This window comes from Somniosus microcephalus, chromosome 1 (assembly GCF_052327205.1).
Source record: "Somniosus microcephalus isolate GS21.2 chromosome 1, FLI_Smic_1.0, whole genome shotgun sequence".
Taxonomy (NCBI): Eukaryota; Metazoa; Chordata; class Chondrichthyes; order Squaliformes; family Somniosidae; genus Somniosus; species Somniosus microcephalus.
The window spans coordinates 86,493,829-86,501,308 of NC_140987.1; the positions used below are offsets into that span (position 1 = coordinate 86,493,829).

The 7,480-nt window shown below is 53.0% G+C and overlaps 1 pseudogene; it reads right to left on the reverse strand.

The window, feature by feature from the left end:
* Nucleotides 1-6,148: 6,148 nt before the first annotated feature.
* LOC147124224 (uncharacterized) lies at nt 6,149-6,894 on the reverse strand (annotated as a pseudogene).
* Between the last annotated feature and the right edge of the window lie 586 nt (nt 6,895-7,480).

A 7,480-nucleotide genomic window follows, 5' to 3' on the forward strand; every position in this document is an offset into this window, starting at 1 on the left:
GCTTTGCGGGCACCTCTACAGAATGCCGAGGATTACCGCAACTGGAAGGGCTACCATTCGCTCAACGTGCAGTTGGTGTGTGACCACAGGCAGCTCATGCTAGCTGTCAATGCCCGCTTTCTAGGCAGCAGCCACGATGCCTTCATCCTGCGCCAGACTTCTGTGGCAGACATTTTCGAAGCCCAGGCTCACCCACGAGGATGGCTTCTCGGGGACAAAGGCTATCCTTTGTGCACCTGGCTGATGACCCTGTTCCGTGCGCCCAGCACCCCTGCTGAAGAGCGATACAATGACAGCCATCAAGCAACCAGGAACACCACTGAGCACACAATCGGCGTGCTCAAGCAACGGTTCCGCTGTCTGGATCGTTCCGGGGGAGCCCTACAGTACTCGCCTGAGCGAGTCTCCCATTTCATGGTAGTGTGCTGCATGCTGCACAACCTGGCTATCCTCAGGACTCAGCCACTGCCAGCAGGCATTGGAAGACCACCAGAGGAGGAGGAGGAGGAGGAGCACCAGCACGGGAGGGAGCCACAAAGTGCAAAGGCCGTCCGTCGGCAGCTTATTGCAACTCAGTTCTAGGCCCCCTCTCAGGGAATGGCTTGTGCCAATGAAAGAAGATGAATGGAGCCGCTCCGCAAGCCCTCAGCCGGTCAAGGCAACAAATAGTTCCAAAAGCAAACATGGACAATGTGATTAAAGAAACTTTTTTACTGTGCAAACTCTGTGCCCTTCCCGCATGACAAACTAATTCAGAGAAACCCCCCAAAAAACAGTCAGAGACATAACTGGCTCTCCCAACCTTCAGAAAATGAAAAAAGCAGTTAAACAAAAATGACCATGATCCTCGGCCTTTATAAAAAACAAACATAACAGTCTCGGCCTTCATATATCAAAAAAAACAACAGTCTCGGCCTTTATATATCAAAAAACCTTCTCGGCCTCATAAAACAAACATTTGGCCACACCTTCTAGTTTTTCCCCTGTGAGGGTGATCTGCCTTGCTTCCGTGAGTGGCCCCTTCCCGCCCTGCAGCTCCTCCTCAATGGGACCCCAGTGGCTGCAGCAAGGCTGGGGGAAGGCTGCTGAGGGTCAGATGGTGAGACGGCAGATGCCCTTGGGGGTCGGCCGGGACCAGCTCTGGGCCTGGAGGGCCCAGCTGCTGACTGCTCCAACTCTGCTTGGGTGGCAGCAGTCTGTCCTACGGGTGGTGGCAGCTGCAGTGGAGGAGTGACAGTGTTGGCTGCAGGAATGCTGCCAACCTGACAGAGCACAGGCACTCCTTGGTCGGCTGATACACTGGCACTCGCACGGGCCAGCACTGCCGCATGCACAGCAATCTGCCGAAGCACAGACTGCTGGGCTGCTGCAGCGCGGCGAGGGCCCCGTCGATGCCTGGCCGATCCAGCGAGGGTGGCAGCAGTTAGTGCCCGTGTGGCCCTGGTCTGTATCTGCATCACACCAGCCAGTGAATGCACAGCATGACTGAGCACTTGGCTGGAAGCCGCCTGTGATGCAGCGAAGTCCTGCTGACTCCTAGCCTGTGCTGCCGCGAAGTCCTGCAGACTCCTGGCCTATGCTGCACTGAATTCTTGCAGACTGCTGGCCTGTGCTGCCCTGAATTCCTGTACACTCCTTGCCAGTGACTCTATGGAGTCAGGCACCCTTGCCACTGCAGCCATGAGCTCAGTGTGCCTGCGCTCAGCCTGGGCGCCCATTTCAGCAAGGAGCCGCACCTCCTCTGCGCTCACCGTAGCAGGACTCGAGGCCAGACTCTCCCTCCGGGAGAAGGCTGCCGAGCTTCCCCACCCCTCCCGTGTTGCTGCAGCCCGCTGGGCCCCGGAGCTTCACTCTCCTCAGACCCTTCCCCCCTGCTCCCCTCCAGGGAAGACGTGCCCCCATCATGGCCATGGGCTGCCTCGGCTGAGGGTGTCACTGATGGGCCGGCTTCCTCTTCCTCCTCCTCGATTTCAGATTCAGACACATTGCCAGCTTGAGGGCCCGCCTCCTCACCTGGCAATTCACCATCTGAAAGCAGGGAGGCACAAGAGTTGCTTTAGAGTGAGGACAGGGCGACAGAGAGGGAGGCATGAGTGCTGCTATGCACTGCACTGGTTCGATAGTGGCAAAGGATGCTGGTGTGAGGCGCAAGTGGAAAGAGAGAGGTCAAAAAGGTGATGACCTTACCATTGGTGCCCAGAACAGGGTCGGCATCTCCACTGGCGACGGGGCCAATCAGCCGGCCTGCCATAATGCGCTCCACACGCTGCTCCAGGTCGCTGAGCTCTTTGAGGTCAGGATGGCCTCCCCCAGTCTGTCGCTGCTGCCTGCGGTTGTGGGCCAGCTTGCCCTGCAAGAGAAAGGACGGCCTCTAAATACAGTGTCAAGTCCTGATCTTGCCTGCACTGCCTCCCATGGTGGGATAGCCCTGACAGTGTGAAGCCCTCATCTTGCCTGCACTGCCTCCCATGGTGGAATAGCCCTGACAGTGTGTAAAGTGCTGAATGTGCAAGTGATTTTCATGAGAGTCCCATTGCTGCTGGATGAGGGCTGGGCGTTGGGCTTTCAGGTCCCTTTGGCCATAAAGTGAGGTGCACATGCAGGGACGAGGAGGATACTGGAAAGGGTACTCACCCTGACAACTCGAGTGAGGTCGTTGAACTTTTTTCTGCATTGCACAGGAGTCCTGCCAACAATGCTGTTGGAGGTCACCCTGTTTGCCACCTCCCTCCAGGCTTTTCGATACTCGCTGGGCAGCGGCCTCCTGCCACTATCAGGGAAGAGGACAGGTCGCCTGCGCTCCACTGCGCCAACCAGTACCTTCAGGGCACCCTCGCTGAAGCGCTGCGCGCGCTCCCTAGTCTTCTCCATAGTCGTGGGCGTTGAACTGTTGAAGCAGCTATGTTCAGGCCTTGATTCAGGGCTGCAGTGTGCAGGGCGTGGCAGCCAAACAAATCCACCCTCCCCCTTTAAGAGCTGACTGGCGCCAGCGTGTCTGCCTTCAATCAGCAACTCGCCACACCTGCGCTGTGCCCGCCCTCGGTGGTTGCGCCCTGGCTCGCCGGCTTAGCGCCTTATGATAGTCGTGCATCGCCTGCTTTAGCGCAGCAGCAACCTCTTGGGGCGATGCAACTGAATATCGGCGAAGGTGGTGCTAAGTTGCGCCGGGCGCTAAATTTAGCGAACTCCCAGCTGTAGCGCCCCAAACGTGGCTATACTGAATTTCTAGGCCCTTTACTCTTATACTCAAATCCTCTTATCATTCAGATTGTAACTTTCTTCCCATAATTTGCAAGTGTGATATTTTTAGCATTCATGCAAGTCATCAGTTTCCATGAAATTCACATGGTAAGTGTGAAAATGCAACAGGAGGATATAATTTTCTGTACTGCTGCTCACCACAAGAAGATGCCCCTGTGTAGGCGCAGTATCTTTTTTAATCATTTCATTTTATTTGAGTTAATGTTTCAGGTCGATGACGTTTCAAAAGGACTTCGACCTGAAACATTGGGAGGAATTTTAATAGTAAAGGGCACGTGGGTTCGGGTTAGAGGGGGTTGGTAAAATTTGCAAAAGTGTCCCCTCAAAGCTGAAGGTAAGCATGCAGGTGCAGCAGGCAGTTAAGAAGGCAAATAGTATGTTGGCCTTCGTAGCGAGAGGGTTTGTGTCCAGGAACAAGGATGTCTTGCTACAGTTGTACAGGGCCTTGGTGAGACCACACCTTGAGTATTGTGTGCAGCTTTGGTCGCCTTATCTGAGGAAGGATATTCTTGCCATGGAAGGAGTTCAGCGAAGATTCACCAGGCTGATACCTGGGATGGCAGGAATGACGTATGAGGAGAGATTGGGTCGATTGGGCTAGTACTCGCTGGAGTTTAGAAGAATGAGAGGGGATCTCATTGAAACTTATAAAATTCTGGCAGGACTGGACAGACTAGATGCAGGGAGGATGTTCCCGATGGTCGGGGAATCCAGAACCAGGGGTCACAGTCTAAGGATAAGGGGTAGGCCTTTTAGGACAGAAATGAAGAGGAATTTCTTCACCCAGAGAGTAGTGAACCTGTGGAATTCTCTACCACAGAAGGCAGTAGAGGCCAATTCATTAAATATATTCAAGAAGGAGTTGGATATATTTCTTAAGGCTTGTAAGAGGCTAAAGGGATCAAGGGGTATGGGAAGAAAGCAGGTACCGGGTACTGAACTTGGATGATCAGCCATGATCGCATTGAATGGCGGAGCAGGCTCGAGGGGCTGAATGGCCTACTCCTGCTCCTATCTTCTATGTCAGTGCGTCCGGAAGCCAGCTCCAACACGTCGACTTCCGGGTTTAACTCATGCGCGGTTCGTGTGCGTAAACTCCAATGGAGAGGCAGGTTACTGCTTATAATATTTAAATGAGGCAATTTCACTTGCATTTAAATTTAACATGACATGCATGGATTTCCCAGGCACCCTGAAACTCACATTGAAACAAAGGCGAGAAGACTGAATGGCAATTCATGGAGCTCATTGTCAGGCATACGGACAGCAATAAATACTCAGTGCTCACAGCTGCTTTCTTACCTGCCACTGGGAAAGGGTTTGTTGAGAATACTTGTGGTGAGAGGCTAATTTGTGCACTTTGGAGATATTGAGACTCAAGGTCAGAATGGGTGGCACCATGGCTGCCTTAGATTGGACCTCAGATGAGGAGCAAGATGACCATCAGCAGCAGCAACAGCCTGCTGTGGCGAGACCTGCAGGTGGTCTGCAGAGAGGGGAACAGCAGAGAGGGGAGAAGCTGAGAGGGGAGCAGCAGCAGAGAGGGGAGCAGCTGAGGGGTAGAGATCGCAGGAGGCACTACTCACGTTATAGGGTGTCCAGGCAGAGGCTCAGCTTCCTTGACCTCTCGGAAAAGCAGTGCTTCTGCAGGCTGAGATTGTCATGTCAGGTGGTGGCAGACATCTGCAGCCTCCTAGAAGAAGACCTGCTCCCTGCTGGACCTGGTGGCCATGAAAGTGACCATTTTTCTGGGTGCTACTGGAGACATATCCAGGATCTCCCAGTCAGCTACACATAAATGTGTAAGGCAGGTCACCGATGGATTGTTTGCCAGTGATGGAGATTATGTCAACTTCACCTGTGATGACACTACTCAGAATAAACAGGCGCTCGGGTCTGTGTCTCTAGCTGGCTTCTTACATGTGCAGGCTGTCATCGACTGCACACACATGGCAATCCGTGTATCCCAGATAAACCAGGAGTATTCGTAAACCACAAGGGAGTCCATTCGATCAACGTTCAGCTGGTGTGCAACCACAAGAAAAAGTTTATGCAGGTGTGCGCCAGACTCCCATGGAGCTGCCATGATGCTTTAAACCTGCGGCAGTCCAAGCTCCTCGGCCTCTTTAGACCTGCAAGCAGACTTAATGGGTAGCTGCTAGGAGACAAAGGATACCCTCTTCAAACTTGGCTGATGACACCCGTGAGAAACCCTACCAATGAAGCCCAAGAGTGGTACAACGACAGTCATATAACCATCAGATGTGTCTTTGAGCGAGCGGTTGGCATGCTGAAGATGCGCTTCAGGTACCTGGACAGATCTGGAGGCGCTCTTCAGTACTCGCCAGCCAGGGTCTCCAGAATGAGTGTGGTGTGTTGCGCTCTGCACAACATTGCACAGCAGTGAGGATTGGAGCTGCTGTAGGAGGAACAAGGTGCTGAGCACACATCGCCTGCAGACGAATCCAATGGTGAGGAGGAGGAGGAGGAGGATGAAGATGGTAACCTCAACGCAACACCAGCCGCTCACTTTGCTGCCCGGACTGCCAGGGATTTCCTTATAGCTGTAAGGTTCAGTTAGTCACTACCACTGGACCAATGCAGCAATCACATCCAGTGGCCACTCTCCACCCCCTCCCCATTCCACTGACACAAAGCAGTCCTATAACCAACCATCCACCCATTGCATATCCCCCCATTGGTCCCCGTCAATTCATGTGTTCCCTTTCATCAACAAGCAACTGAAAAGGCAAGTTGCCACCTGGCAACCAAAAATGGGCAACACAGGAAAGTGGGCAAGGTAATAAATTTTACGTGATTCTACTAAATAGCAGAAATGTAACAAAATAATATTTTGTCAAACACCCATGTGCATACACTTGTTGAACTAGAAAGATTTACTCTTCCTTTTCCTACCGCTCCTATGTGGTGCAACCCCTGTGGCTCCAGCAGAGGTAGAGGCAGGCTGCTCAGATCCCTGCTCTGATTGTTGAGATGCTCTTGGCCAATGACCTCTTGGTGTTGGAGCCCATGAGGGCCCCGCCAAAGACCGCTCCACCTGCACCTGTGAAGGGGCAGACTCGGCCATTGGGACACAAGGCAGCATGTCGGGTATTGGCTGAGGAGGGGGCAATGGGTGAGAAATGGGAGCGCTTTGAGTGGAGTTACCACTTCCATGTCCCCTTTCGCCCTCATCCCTCTCATGGGCCAGCTGCACTTCACTCCTATCACTCCGCTGGAGAGCAGCTTCGTGCAGATCACTGACACACTGTAAGGCTAAGGCTAAGGTATCTGTCATCATATTTAAGGTGCCAGATATGCTGGCATCCAGAGTCTGTATGGCCATGGTCAAGGCTTGCATAGACTCATTTGATTGCCATGATTGATGTTCCACGGAGTCGGCAAATTTATCCTCGCAATGCCCTGCAACATCATCCCACTCATACTTGAGCTGGACTCCTCCATTCTCTCTGCAATTGTAGGCAGTGAGCGTGGAAGGCCGGCCAGTATGTCGCAGATTTTCTGCTGCCCCTCAATGATTATTCTTTACATCGATAGCCCTCTGGGTGCAGCAGCTGTGTCCAGCTGAGCAGAGCTTGGAGAGGGTTGTGTCTCCCGACGCGGACTCTCCATATCTATCCCTGCCACCACCATATGCTCTTGCTCACTTGTGAACAGTAAGTCACCAGGTGAAATCCCAACTAACTGCCTAACTGGACCCACCAAAGTACAAATATCTGAGCTGGTGCATAGTATGCATGAGCCCTGTGATGGTGCTGGGTGATGTGCACAACAGGATGTAGGTGAACGTGCAACTGTACTCGCCTTTCCTGACCTGGTTAGGTCATTAAAGCGCTTCCTGCACTGAATCCGGGAGCGTGGCACAATGCTCCTGCTGCTGACTTCCTCGGCCACCTCCAGTCACGCCTTCTTTGTGGCAGCCACAGGTTTCTTCCTCCCGTTACCGGGGAAGAGTATCTCTCTCTGACTCCTCACTGCCCCCAGCAGTGCATTAAGGGCTGTGTCATTAACTCTTGGTGCAGCCCATGGCCGTCCTGTATCGATCACAGTACTTCTCCCTCACTCTGCTGCAACTCCCAACTCCTCTAAAATCCATCCTTGGATTGGCTCTTTACATGGTCGAGATGAGATTGTATCATGCGGGTCTGCACCATGCCCGTTGCCCCTTAATCGATGCCAAATTTGGAGGTAATATTAT